Source organism: Haemaphysalis longicornis, unplaced genomic scaffold (assembly GCF_048455015.1).
Source record: "Haemaphysalis longicornis isolate Haplotype H1 unplaced genomic scaffold, Haemaphysalis longicornis Haplotype H1 scaffold_7, whole genome shotgun sequence".
NCBI lineage: Eukaryota > Metazoa > Arthropoda > Arachnida > Ixodida > Ixodidae > Haemaphysalis > Haemaphysalis longicornis.
Genome location: NW_027526422.1, coordinates 191538286 through 191551003, shown reverse-complemented (window position 1 = coordinate 191551003; position 12718 = coordinate 191538286). Strand labels below are relative to the sequence as shown.

General features: G+C 45.6%; 1 long non-coding RNA gene across 1 annotated transcript; it reads left to right on the top strand.

The window, feature by feature from the left end:
• The first annotated feature begins 6029 nt into the window (after positions 1 to 6029).
• LOC144147344 (uncharacterized) lies at positions 6030 to 10408 on the top strand. Its single transcript, XR_013317895.1, has 3 exons — positions 6030 to 6181; positions 9120 to 9202; positions 10164 to 10408. It is a non-coding gene; the product is annotated as an uncharacterized LOC144147344 (long non-coding RNA).
• Positions 10409 to 12718: the final 2310 nt, after the last annotated feature.

Genomic DNA, 12718 nt, shown 5'->3' with positions numbered 1-12718 from the left:
ACACTGGACCAAATATAATAAACCAATTTTCTTCATCGTATAAGACCGAGCCTGGACACGCACACGCGGGCCCTGCCTAGGCTCAAAAATAAATCACCGGGCCCGCGCCGTGCCTGGGTTTAAGACGACGGGCCTGGGCCTGGCCCGGGCTAGGCTCGCTTATGAATGCCCGGGCGCGGGCCGTGCCCGGGCTTGTGTTACGGGCCCGGGTCGAGCTCGGGCTTCAAAAAGCGGGCCCGGGCCGGACTCGGGCCTTAAAATCAGGCCCGTGCAGTGCTCTATTCCCTACTCCACGTGCGTTGCAAGCAGAACGTGGAACCTATCTAGTGGAACCTTTCGTGACTGTTACCGGTTGAATCATTAAAATGCCACAAGAAGCTGTAGTGGCGCAGGCGACAGCTAGTGGATCCTTTCGTAACTGTTGCCGGTTGATTCTTTAAAATGCCGAAAAACCTATAGTGGCGCGGGCGACAGCAGGCGACGGCAAAGTGAATTTTTTTTTCTGGAGCTGATGAAGTATTAAATTTCGCCAAAGTCAATCATCTATGATTTTTGTATAAGGGAACACTGCAAACATCACTTCTGTATTAATTTGTTCTCTTATATTTGCGTAATGTCTTCTTCTTTTTCAACAATGTTGACAGGTATAACCATTACACCGGACTTAGACGGGTAGATTTAGCTGTGACTATATAAGACTATTGCGCCGGCATTGGTTTAGTTTGGCCGGGTGGCTGAATCTCTTCACAGACGGAGAGACATACATACAGATCAAAATTTCTGGGTTTAAGTAGCCCAAGAAACACTATCGTCTTTAAAAACGGTAATGGTCGTCAGAAGCTAGACCTCCCTATCTGGCGATACTGTCCCACGCCGCGATGACCTCGACAGCTCGCTCAGAATAAAGGCAATAAATCGGCTTGTTTTAGCGGACATTATTTTGTTTAGCCTCTGCAACTACTGTAAGTGCTATTTCATACAGTATGCAGTCATTTAAACACGCCACAAAGCGGTTAAACTAAGTACAACCAACTTTAACTCTGGCTTGTAATCGAAAACACATGGAAGGCGGCGAGGGTCGTCTGCTTTTGTACTACCCAGAGGCGTCGGCCACTAGGGGCGCTGCATGTCGACAAAACTCCAGCGCAGGAGCCCTATAGCCAAGTTTGTCTGTAGAGACCTCACACTCAATAGACAAGCGGCCACAGATACGCTATACATCAGCAAACAATTCGATGAATATCAGCAGATTTGTTCAATCGTCGGATAGAATATAACGGCTTTCAACCAGAAGTTGTTAGCGCGCTAAACATCGTTGCGGAGCCGTCTCTTACAGCAACTAGCGGCACCTGTTGCACTGAAGCCCCAATGTTTTCGCACATGCATTCTTCTCATTCCGCTAGAAGGCGGTAGATGTGTAAGCCGGATGTAAAGCATGGTGAGGCGGCCCTAGAAATACAGAAAAGAACTAACCGTACTGGAATAGTCTTAAAAGCGTGTTTGTTTATTTGCTCAGAGTTAACGGCACGTCGTTGCAATGGTGCAGAATACACGAGCCAGTGCGACAGGGTGTTAGCTTGTGCCTTTTATTAAGCGCGGAAAAGCAACAATCACGCAATATGTTTGCTGCACAGCGGGGCGCGTACACTTGCTGCTGCATATACGGGCGTCATACACTCACAATCACAGCATGGCCTTTTACAAGCCTACTACTGGGTGGTGGAGCAGGGTGAGCGGCGTCGCAACTGAAAGGATTTACTATACGCCTTAGTAAAAGAGCTGTTGGCATTGCGGAATGATTTTGCGACAGGTAACATGCAGCGCGAAGGAGGAACATGTAGTCAAGAAGTTCACAGCTAGCGCTGATCGGTTTTGCGTATGTCCTTATGCGAAAAAAATACATAACTATCAACATTTTCACTGAAGCGCGATCGTCCTAACTTCGTTGCTTCGTTTTGCACACTCTTCTTTTATCGGTAGTTTTAGAGGTACACGCGAACCCGAACAGCGCATTTCTCATTGATTTTTAGCTAGTCGCGGGAGGGCGCTTGATAACTTAGATGTACTTTTGCATTCAACGATTTGTTGCAGCGTTTTTATTTTTAGTTTTTAGTTTTTGAGTCAATCGCGTGAAGACGATGTATTTGGTACGGGTTTGTGACTGTGTAGGTATATTCTCACCTTTTGTAAGGATTGCATTTTGGTTATTTTAATTATTCGAGAAGGGGAGAATGATTACGTAGCTCTATTACCCCTTTTCAGGCTTTTTTTATTTTGTTTAGTTTATTTCGGGAGAAGATCGTTCTAATATTTTGCCACCATTACACCATGCCACTATTAAACCATGCCGAAATATACTATATTTCGCTGTCCCTAGCAGAACAAAAGATAAACTTTGCTTATTTTATACTACTAGGCGTTTTCTCGGTTTGCGTTCAGGCTTTGGCTCCTTTTTTAAAAACAAGGTTTAGTGTCCTCACTGAGGCCGTTGTACGCCAACCTTCCCAGCAGGAAACTGAACGTCCTCTGATGAGGGTTGGAAATGATCGCGGGTGAAGTGAAAAACGAAAACACTTCCGTTGTCGCAACCGAACCTGGGTCCCTCCCCTTTTGGAGGAGGTGTTTAGCCCATTACTACATTTTGTCATGGCCAAAGGAAAGCCAAGCTGGGTGTACCGATTCGCGTCGCACACCCCAAGCCTTGTCTTAGTTAATAAGATTTTACACCTTCTAAACCCTTTGGCGCCGTTATGTCTAAGGTAATTCGAAAATATTAATTTAGTACCAGAAAATTACCAGAAAGAATAATTTAATTAAGTACCAGAAAATTTCTTCACGATTCTGCAACTAGAAGGAAGATTTATTTGACTCACCGCTATGTAATACACAAAACATAATCTGCCGAATTTGAATATTCGCTCAGGCAAATGAGGTTCGTAGGGCGTTTCCTCAGAAAAATCATGTTACATTCTTCCTTTAAAAATATGTTTTTCATCCGGCAATATTATACTTTTCAATGAAATCGTATACCCTCAAGGACTCTGGAGAGGAGAATTCGTACCCTAGGAAGCAAACCGTGGTGTATTCAGCGCGCCAATCTTCACCCCAAAACTGCATTCACTAAACTGTAATGCCAGCTGTACAGCCCATCGTAAAAAAAATCTACGCCGAGGCGATGGTCAACATGGAGCAAGCTATATTATTTGTAGGCGCAGCACAGGCTCATAACTCCTGTAAGGTAAAAATAAATGGAGAAGGACATTGAACACAAGTCTTTCCAGTGCATTAATAATGAGTTAACAAAATGTCTACAACCTGTAGCTAAACAGTTGCATAAGCCAAGTTCGTGTCTCCTAGAATATTGTACCCAAGTGAATTGTTTTTTCAATTGTCTAGGATGTCGAAACTACTCTTGAGTGTGCCTGAGATGAAAATAGATAATAACAAGTTTTTTTTTCTAAGAGCCACAACGGCTCACATCCTATGGAACTGCAGCAAAAATCCACACTAAACGGCAACGCGGAAGACGATCCCGCCGCTGCTAGAAGCAGCGACGAGGAGCTACGACACTGAGACCCAGACCCAGGCCCTCCAGCAGGTCTCGGCCGCACTCGAAAGGCATCGAACCAGCGATACCGAGGGCAGACTGCCGCCCCAGACCAGGTACAGGCGTGGTCGACCCGGGGAAGAAGCGGGACGGCGGACGAAGTAGAGGCGACGCCAACCGAGACGAATGCGAGGCCGCGTCGCGGCAAAGTACCCTAACAAGACCAGGGTGACAAGCCGTCTGCAGGCCCTATCAATAAAGTTGCCGTACCGTACCACACCTTAGGCACACTTGCAGCTTTTTGAAGCAAGGTACGAGGACACGAAGAATACCATGAATTGACTTCATTGAGGGTACGATTCCGTCTCCTGCAGACGTTTATTTACATTTCTGACTAACCGAACACAAAGTAGTCTGGCCCACTGGTCACACTGAAAAATCGACATCGAAGTGCGCCCGATTTCTACGAATCGAATTGGCGGACGATTACCATACTCCCAAACCCGAATTGTTCGCGCAGGACGACCTGCAGTCTTTTCGGTCACGGTGCATAGCTGCTTCATCTCAGGAAGTGATCGCGTGGTCAACGAACCCACAGCGGCGCGTGCTACTCTTCTGTCCAATTGCAGCGCATCGTCGCTGCCGAGCATGCTGTTATTACTCGTGTTTGAAGCCCCGCGCAAATGTCACATGGTTCGGATGAGCCACGCAACGAGGAGGACGTGAACCACATCCACCGGTGTCCTCACGCGTTGATGAGCACTCGCTCCGGAGTGTTGCATTACGCTGAGCCAGCACTCACTCGTCGGTTTTCTACCCAGCAGCGATGGTAAGCCTCTACGCCGGCGGCGTTAATTAACCCTCTCTCGAGAATTGAACGCAAATCTTAGCCGAGCGTAAGATGGGATGCGCTTATATTGCGCCATCTTGCAGCGTGTCCCCACCGCCAAGCATGTCTCACCCGCTCCCTCTCACAATTTCGCCATGCGTCGCCGCCGAGGAGCGTCTCGTACGGGCTCAGCATACTGCGCTCTCCCTAACACCTTCGCCATGCGCCCCCGCTTAGAAGGGTCTCGTGGGGGCTCAGCATACTGCGCTCCCCCTCACAATTTCGCCATGCGTCGCCACCGAGGAGCGTCTCGTGCGGGCTCAGAATACTGCGCTCCCCCTCACAATTTCGCCAGACTTTGCTTCGCCCTTTTCTTTCTGTCTTCCCTAGGTTACACCACCGACGCTGATGCCAATCCACATCAGTGGCCGCGAAAGTGTACGGCCTAACACAACTAAAGTGCTACGCACTAACATGGCTCCGAAATCGGACCGTGAGCTGATACTGAGGACAGTACTGTCAACTGTTGACCCACCCGGCGTGTGTAGAAACCTCTAAATATCGTCCGCACTCTCCTCTGTGCAGTCCTCTAAATTTGTGACTGTGTTTAGAAGTGGGTAGAAGCCCTAAATAACGATGTTAGGTTCCTAACTCTATCCGCCTACTAGCGCGGCACGGGACGAAGGCGACAAGTTTGCCTACACCAGATATAGTTGGGTTTTACGGATGGTCATAGGAGCCAGTGTAGCAGTGCCGTGAAGCTTCCTTGGGGGATCTCAGAAATCTGATCACTTTGTCCTATTTAACGGACCAGAACCGCCAAAGAAACTGCGTACTTTAGTGTCCTACATGTCCTAAAATAGCGCGAGCAGGTTTTGGCTACGGGCGAACTAGAGCCGTTGCAGAAGCGAAGTAGAATAGTCCAAATGTAGATAATTTATGGCAGCCGCCGTGGCTCTGACGTTTACTTGGCACAAGGAAATGGCGGTTGTAGAGTAGACTAAAACTGCTCGAGCGTAGGTCGCCAAGCACGCCCGTTGTCAATCGGTTCGGATAATGACAACCACACCACCGTTATCGTTCAACGGATTGTAGTTTTTTGTATTTCTTTAAATAAAGGATGAAATATGTTTGCCATGTGGTTCGCTTTCTAGGAAACACGTGTATACGAACGTAACATAAATCTGCTGCATTTACCATACGCGGTGGATCCTCGCGCGCTTTCCCGGTGGGTTGCACCAATGCGAGTCACTACCGCAGCCTGGTGATTGATGCACAGGATCCTTCAACCACACTCCGAATAGTGCGGGTTTTTTTTTCTTAGCTTTTTTGGGGATGAAGTGTACGTTGCAAAAGACTTTCTTATACGTTTTTTTTGTTTTTTCATCTGCGGCTTTTTCCAACGAATCAAGCAGTGAACGCTTCTCATGGAAATCGTGCAACGTCCCTCTACGTAGGGTAAAATGAGCACCAAGGCTGATGCCGAAATATTTTTTCTATTATGCGCTTCCTACGTACGTGCATGAGATCATGATTGCCATCTGCAACCCGCGCAGTCCTTTGGTGCACGTGGCTATAAAAATAGACACAAAAGTAGCATTGCCACTGGTGCACGAAGACGTCACGTGCTTCCCAGGAAATGATCAATCGCAGGTGGGCAAATAAGTGCAGCGGTTTCCCATAAAAGGACGCTTGTCACCTCGCCATTCAACGTATGAAAACCAGCTCGTCAGGAAAGAAATCCTTAGGCACAATGAAGGCCGTCGTTTTCCTTCTGCTGGTTTCTTTCACAGCGGCCGTGCTCGGTGAGTATGAAGCCAATACGCAACTACTTTCATGAACTTTTTGGGAATATTTTGACCACCATTACAGGCAGCCCCACGATCGACCCCTAATTGCTCTTTTCGATGCCTCAAAAGGTTAAACGAAAAATAAATGTTCGTACGCACCTTTGTGGTCCCCGGACAAGAACAAGAACACTCAACAATTATTTCAAGTACATTTTTTTCTTGTATAAAAGCAATGCCAAGGGTCACTTTGTTTTCTTTGGCTCATTGGCCATGCCGTTGTGCTGCTGGGATCAAGGACGCGGGTTTGATTCGTGGTCACGAAGGCTGCTTTTCAGATGGAGGCGAAAAGCAAAAACGCCCGTGTGTTCGAGATTTCGGCGCACGTAAAGATATCCAGGTGGTGCAAATTACTCCGGAATCTTTCATAATGGCGCGCCTCATCGCCTGAGAACCGTCGGTGCGTTAAGCCCAACAATCAATCAAGGGTCACTTCGTTTCCTGTTTTAAGTCTAACATTCAGCATATATTTCCGAAACCTTTTGTGCCTATATATTTGCTGGGAAGAGGCCAGAACTAGGATTTGCATCAGGCACTACGCTCACGTCTAGACAAAGAGTTGCATAAACTCGAGTACCCTATCACTCGGAGTTAATGACTTACAACAATGCAACTGAACCTTGTCGAACGGAAGCCACCTGGTGAAATTTTCAAGCAACAATGGTAAGCCTAACCACATTAACCTGTGTGCTCACGCTCATGTGCGCCACCAGACACCACGTAAGCACAGGGACGGATTGTAAAAGAACAATAAGCTTTTATGGATCAAGCAATTAGACCACGGAATTAAAGGCCTATCCCAGTTCTTTTATTACTCACCGAAACAGTGATTTAGAATGACTGTCTACAACATACGAGGGCTGATTTAACATCAACACGCGTAAGTCTCCGCCGTTGTTTGGCAGTAATGGTCTTGTGCAGCCTTACTACATTAGTTGTGATGTCACTCCGGGACCAGTCTAACGGCAAAGAGTTGCAAAGGTGGCATCGACGACGACATAGAGATGCTATTGGGTCAGAATAAGCATCTGGCGGCGACCGCGTGCTCTCGTGGCTGTTTTAATGGCAGTAGTATCGCGATGACTTGAAACTAATCAATATTCATGGCCATAATACCATGATGTTTTTTAAGACAGACGAAAGTTATACTATCGATGTTTTATTGCAGCACAGCCTACCTGCTTGGTTGTTTTATCATTGTCTTTACTACTTACAGTTTTCAAAGTAAAAGCGTGGCTTGATCAGGGCCTGTAAAATATGTAGGTTACCAGGATGTGTAATCTAAGGATAAGAGAGAACACTTTCGATTTCGCTAGAAACAGTTTTGAAATACAGAGAGGAGCGTCAGGCCCTAACCAGCGCGTTCTAGTTGCGGGGTGCAAAGAGCAATCATAGAACCTAATGGCCTGAGGAAACCGCTAGTAAAAATTTACTAAAATTTTATAGAAGCAAGTATAGTTTAGCAGCAGTAAAAGAAGGGACATCCGAGACTTTTGACGGCCACATAAATGAAACCACTCTACTATTACATGCGAGCGTAACTTTGACGGTCGTAAGACAAGTTTTAGGTCGCCAGTTGTTGCCGTTGCTATGGCTGCGAATTCCTGTGCAATGCGCTCACATACTAGAGCACTGTAACACCGAAGCCTTCAGAATATTTTAAAGAATTGCTTGCAGCGCTGGACGTTTTTCCAACCTGCAGATATACCACTATAATACTGGGTTATTATTTGTTTCAAACCAACTTTGTAGGGAAAATAATGATGTAGGAGAATGAATGTAGTTAAGCTGACATAAAAAAAATTATTCCCGAGTCGTGTAGCCGCAAAGTCAGAAGCCGATTCCATTATGCCTTCATCCTAAGCACAAATGAACCCTACTCGTTAAGAGGGGAAGTGTAATCGAAATTTGAAAAGTGGCGGAATCCGTGAGAAGTCTTTTGTGCATTACAAGTACTTTTATCTCTCACGTTAGCGCCCACTGATGCTAAGCCATGCTTTTGAGAAGGTAAGGAGACGAACGATCTCTGCTACCGTCGGCACCCTCGTAAATCTTACTACATCCCCTACCCAATGGGACGCCGAGTTTTTACACTTACTTTTAAGTTCCTTCCGAAAAAAACAGACCCAAAATTAGTTAGCCTTTGGTGTGCAAAGCTCTTCATTTTATGAAACATAGAATATTGCTCCTTATAAAGTACGTCGTTGGTGAGAGAATTTCGGGCCGTAAACAAAAAGCCACGTCAGGACCCAGCATTTTGCGCCCAAGACGCCAAGCGCACCATCTGGCTATGCAGGACCCAGCATTTGTCGCCAGAGAAACCCAGCGCAGTCTGTCTCTGCAATCAGGCATACCGCACAGAGTTCAGTATTATTTAAAAAACCAGAAAACAAGCCTCCAACCTGACGATAGGTGATAAGGCGCCTGCGAACAATGGGACCCTCCCTCTATTTGTTCCTCACAAAGACTAGGTATGCAGCTGGTCGCGAAGAGGGTGCTTGACGTTGTTGGAGGACGAGCGCATGCGTAAGGCTCTGCCAACAAAGTAGCTCGGCACAAATGACAAGCCCGTCGAGACGATGAGGACCATTTAATACTCTCCCACATCTGCATGTGTAGTCGTCTACGAACCCTTCCATGGACATCCACTTTCTCAGCCAGGGATGGTCGCCATTTTTAGAAGAACCCCTGGCCGAACAAGAAATGAAATTCTCCGAGCCAAATCATTTCATTCTGTACGCTTTGTAACACGTTGCAAAGGAATGTGGCAGGGTGCTAGCCTTGGTTTCTTCGAAGCGCACGGAGCATCAGTGCTTGTGAAAAATAGAAGCTCTTCCGAATATCTTTAAAAAGCATTTGCGCGTACTGAGAGTTCGTGCTGGCTGAAATTTTTCAGGCCATGGACGACGAGGACACGGACATCATCATCATAGAGGCGGACATGAAGGGTGCGGCGGAGAGAACGAAACGACCACACCCGTAAGCATATTTGCCAGCGCATTGCAGTTTCTCACATTGTTTTAGTCCTTGTTGCGCAGCCCAGCAAATAAATACACTTTTTTATGCATGATATTTCGACAGCAAAAAAAACCTGTAACAGAAAATAGGTACCTAAATCTCATTTACCTCCATTTTACTGACAACAGTACTCTCAAAACACTGTGACCTGTTCCCCTAACATGAGGTCAAAATTATGTGCTGTACGCCCCACGATAGCTCATTGGCTAAGGCGTCGCGCTACTGAGCCCAAAAAGCGTGGTATTGATTCGCCACCACGGCGGCCGCATTTCTGAATCAGGCAAAAAGCAAAAACGCCCGTGGGTTGGAGATTTTGGCGGTAATAAAGCTCTCCAGGTGGTCAAAATTAATCCGGTGCCATCCACCACGGCAAGACTCATAACAGGTGTAGTTTCGGCGCGTGAAACCACATAAACAATAAAAATTACGTGTTTGCAAAATTCCACAACTTCCATAATTTAGCATGATCATTTGATGGAATGCTCGTGATCTACGCGAACTACAAAAAACGATTTCGCCAAATTGCTGTAGCCAGTCAACACGGCATAAAGAAACAGGGCTTTTGTGAATACTTTTCTTTAATATTCAACAAAACGCTATTTTATGTTGCGTACAGTTCGTCTTACTGTTATAATTCCGCCATAAAATATTTTTCTTCGGTCAAAATATCCCGTCTACAGTTTTGCCCGGAAACCCAACAATAAAGCACTCATTGATTCCACAAAAAAGCTATACTTTTCCAGAAAACAAAATGAGCGACATTTTTTATAGAGTCGAAATATCTCAAAACAAAAGCAATAGGAATTGTGTGAAGTATGCAAAACTAAAAAAAAAATGTATGTAAAAAAATCGCGCCGTAGAACTCGTAAAATAACGTTTCACACAGCACGTATCCTTTTTTTTTTCTTTCACACTAATCTAGGGTGTCACCGAAGGAACTCCTGGGTCAATCGAAACGTCTAGCGATGGCGGCGATGAGAGCACCACTGAAGGCGTAACGACTACGTAAGGCGGCGCCGAAAAATTTGTCACTACACGTGATTAATCGACAAAGGAGGAAATAATAACAATAAAAGAAGGATTTGTTGTGGTCCGTCTGCGTGTGAAGAAATGACATTGCTTTTCCATATTGCTGAATAAATTGCACAGCTGCATTTGCCGTTTCAAGGTTTTGTTTACAGTGGTTATGGTGCGTGTGGGCAAAATATTTTTATCGCGGTATTTACTTGGCCGATTAAGCAGTTTGCTCTATTATCCATGCTTCTTAAAAGAGCGCTGATCCTAAAAAGAGCTAACCGTTCCGGATGTGATGATGAAAAATAAGTGTATTACTTCATAAATAATTGTAGTACTTGTTCTATCGTTAGAGCAGTGGTTAAAAAGCGAGTAAAAGAAACTTGTACTGGGTAACCTCAAAAGCTGTGTAGTCAATATAAGAAAAATTCCCTCGCACTTCCCCGAGGGGGAGAGTGTGTAAGTGCGAATGCACGGTTGTTGATTGCGCGATTACGGTGGATATCGTGATCTTGGAGTGGAGAGGAGGCGCCAAACACCCGCAGTCACTGAGCGGAGAGAGGAGGAGGAGAGTAGCGCCCGCCGTTACGGCGAGGGCTATTAGAGCGCCCTCACGCGTCGGAATGCGGAGCGCCCGCTACGCGAGCGAGAGCTCTCCCGCCCGAAGTGGAGAGGAGGCGCCCAACACCCGCAGTCAGTGAGCGGAGAGAGGAGGAGGAGAGTAGCGCGCGCCCATCTCCCCCCGTTGCTAGGGAAGACGAGGAGGAAGACGAGGAGCGCGCGCACCCGCAGCTGTTGCTATGTGGACAACGGCGGCGGACGATTCAGGCTCGCTTAAGAAGTGCATTCGCACTTAAAAAATTGATAACGCTTATGTGTTGCCTAAATCGTGCCGCACAGTTTTTTTCTTTTACGACATTAAATAAATGTAAAAACATGAACTCTTTACGTAATCGCAAGAGTGTCCTGTTTAAGGCAGTGTTAAGTACCACACAATACCTAGGGCAGGGTCCAGTGTAGACACCGCAAGTCCCAAGTCTCCGACCGGACACCCTGCAATGCTGCTTTTAGGTGAGTGCGCGTGTTTTCTTGCCATTGCAATAGGTCCATTAATCACGCCATTTCCAAATGTATGCCCGGAATGCAGAAGGTGCGATTACATTCGGAAGCTCATTTGTGACCACGGCGTCCCGGTGACTGTTACGGATGATATTGCCTAAGATTAATCAACTGCCAGGTTGACCACAGAGCTCCATTGTAAAGAAACACCTTCGTACATAACCATAAACGGTCTGCTCGTCAAGCTCACCTGTCACACCGGCGTTATACAAGCCATTTGGGATGACGATATTCCAACTTTGATCACGCGAGAATCCTTGGCTGAGATATTAGCTGGCAAATACAATTTTCGGGTCTCCCACTTTCATTATCACCCATATATGATTTTGCGGAAAACAAATCGCACGTGGTATCAAAAACAGGAATCCTAAAATGCCATCTCTGAAGGCCTACAATCTCCCAACGTTCTACGATGTACCTTCTAAATCTCATTAGCCATAGAAAAACAGTTATGAAAACTACCATGCAGAACGTTTTATATATGAAACAAAGGGACGAAGAATTCATACTGGAGGGTGATGCGACGGTGAACCTTTGAACAGTGGTTGACTTGTGGATAGCTAACGAGGTTCCTTTTCAAAGCCCTTTCCTTAAGCGACCAAAAATGGCAAAACCACCTCTCAAACGAACGCATCAAAACTGACAGACTGTGCTTTAACGCACAAAGCTTGCAATTTGGGCTATATATATATATATATATATATATATATATATATATATATATATATATATATATATATATTTATATGTATATATATATATATATATATATATATATATATATATATATATATATATATATATATATACTGAAAATATATCTTACCAAAATGTTTATAAGCTGCGACAAAAAAACAGCATTTCACCTACCTCACAAGCACGAAAAATATTACGCCTAAAAATTAAAGTAATGCACATTTCCAAAAACTCGTACGTCGGGTAGGTATACAATCATCTCGTTCACAACAGGCTCATCGCTCTCATGGAATTGAATTATTTTCTCTTCTGGACATATTTATATGTGGGCACATCTCCATACACAAAATGCCACAAAAGCTAAAGAACACGTCTTCATCGCTCCCAGCTCGCAGAATAATATTAAGGGCGGCTTCTATAATGTCTTCCCCCGATGCCATTATCGAAGGCCTGCAATCTGTTAACTACCGTACGAGTACGTATCCAAACACAAAAGCTTTTCTCACAAACATGATCTCGAACCTTGGCCTCGGCCCCACCTCCAAAGTCTCCTGCCCTTGCATCGTTGCACGCCCCATGTCGCCATCCCGTGTCCTGTCCATTCGAATCTCTCAATGTCAAAACACACCTCCTCTGTACCCAAATTCG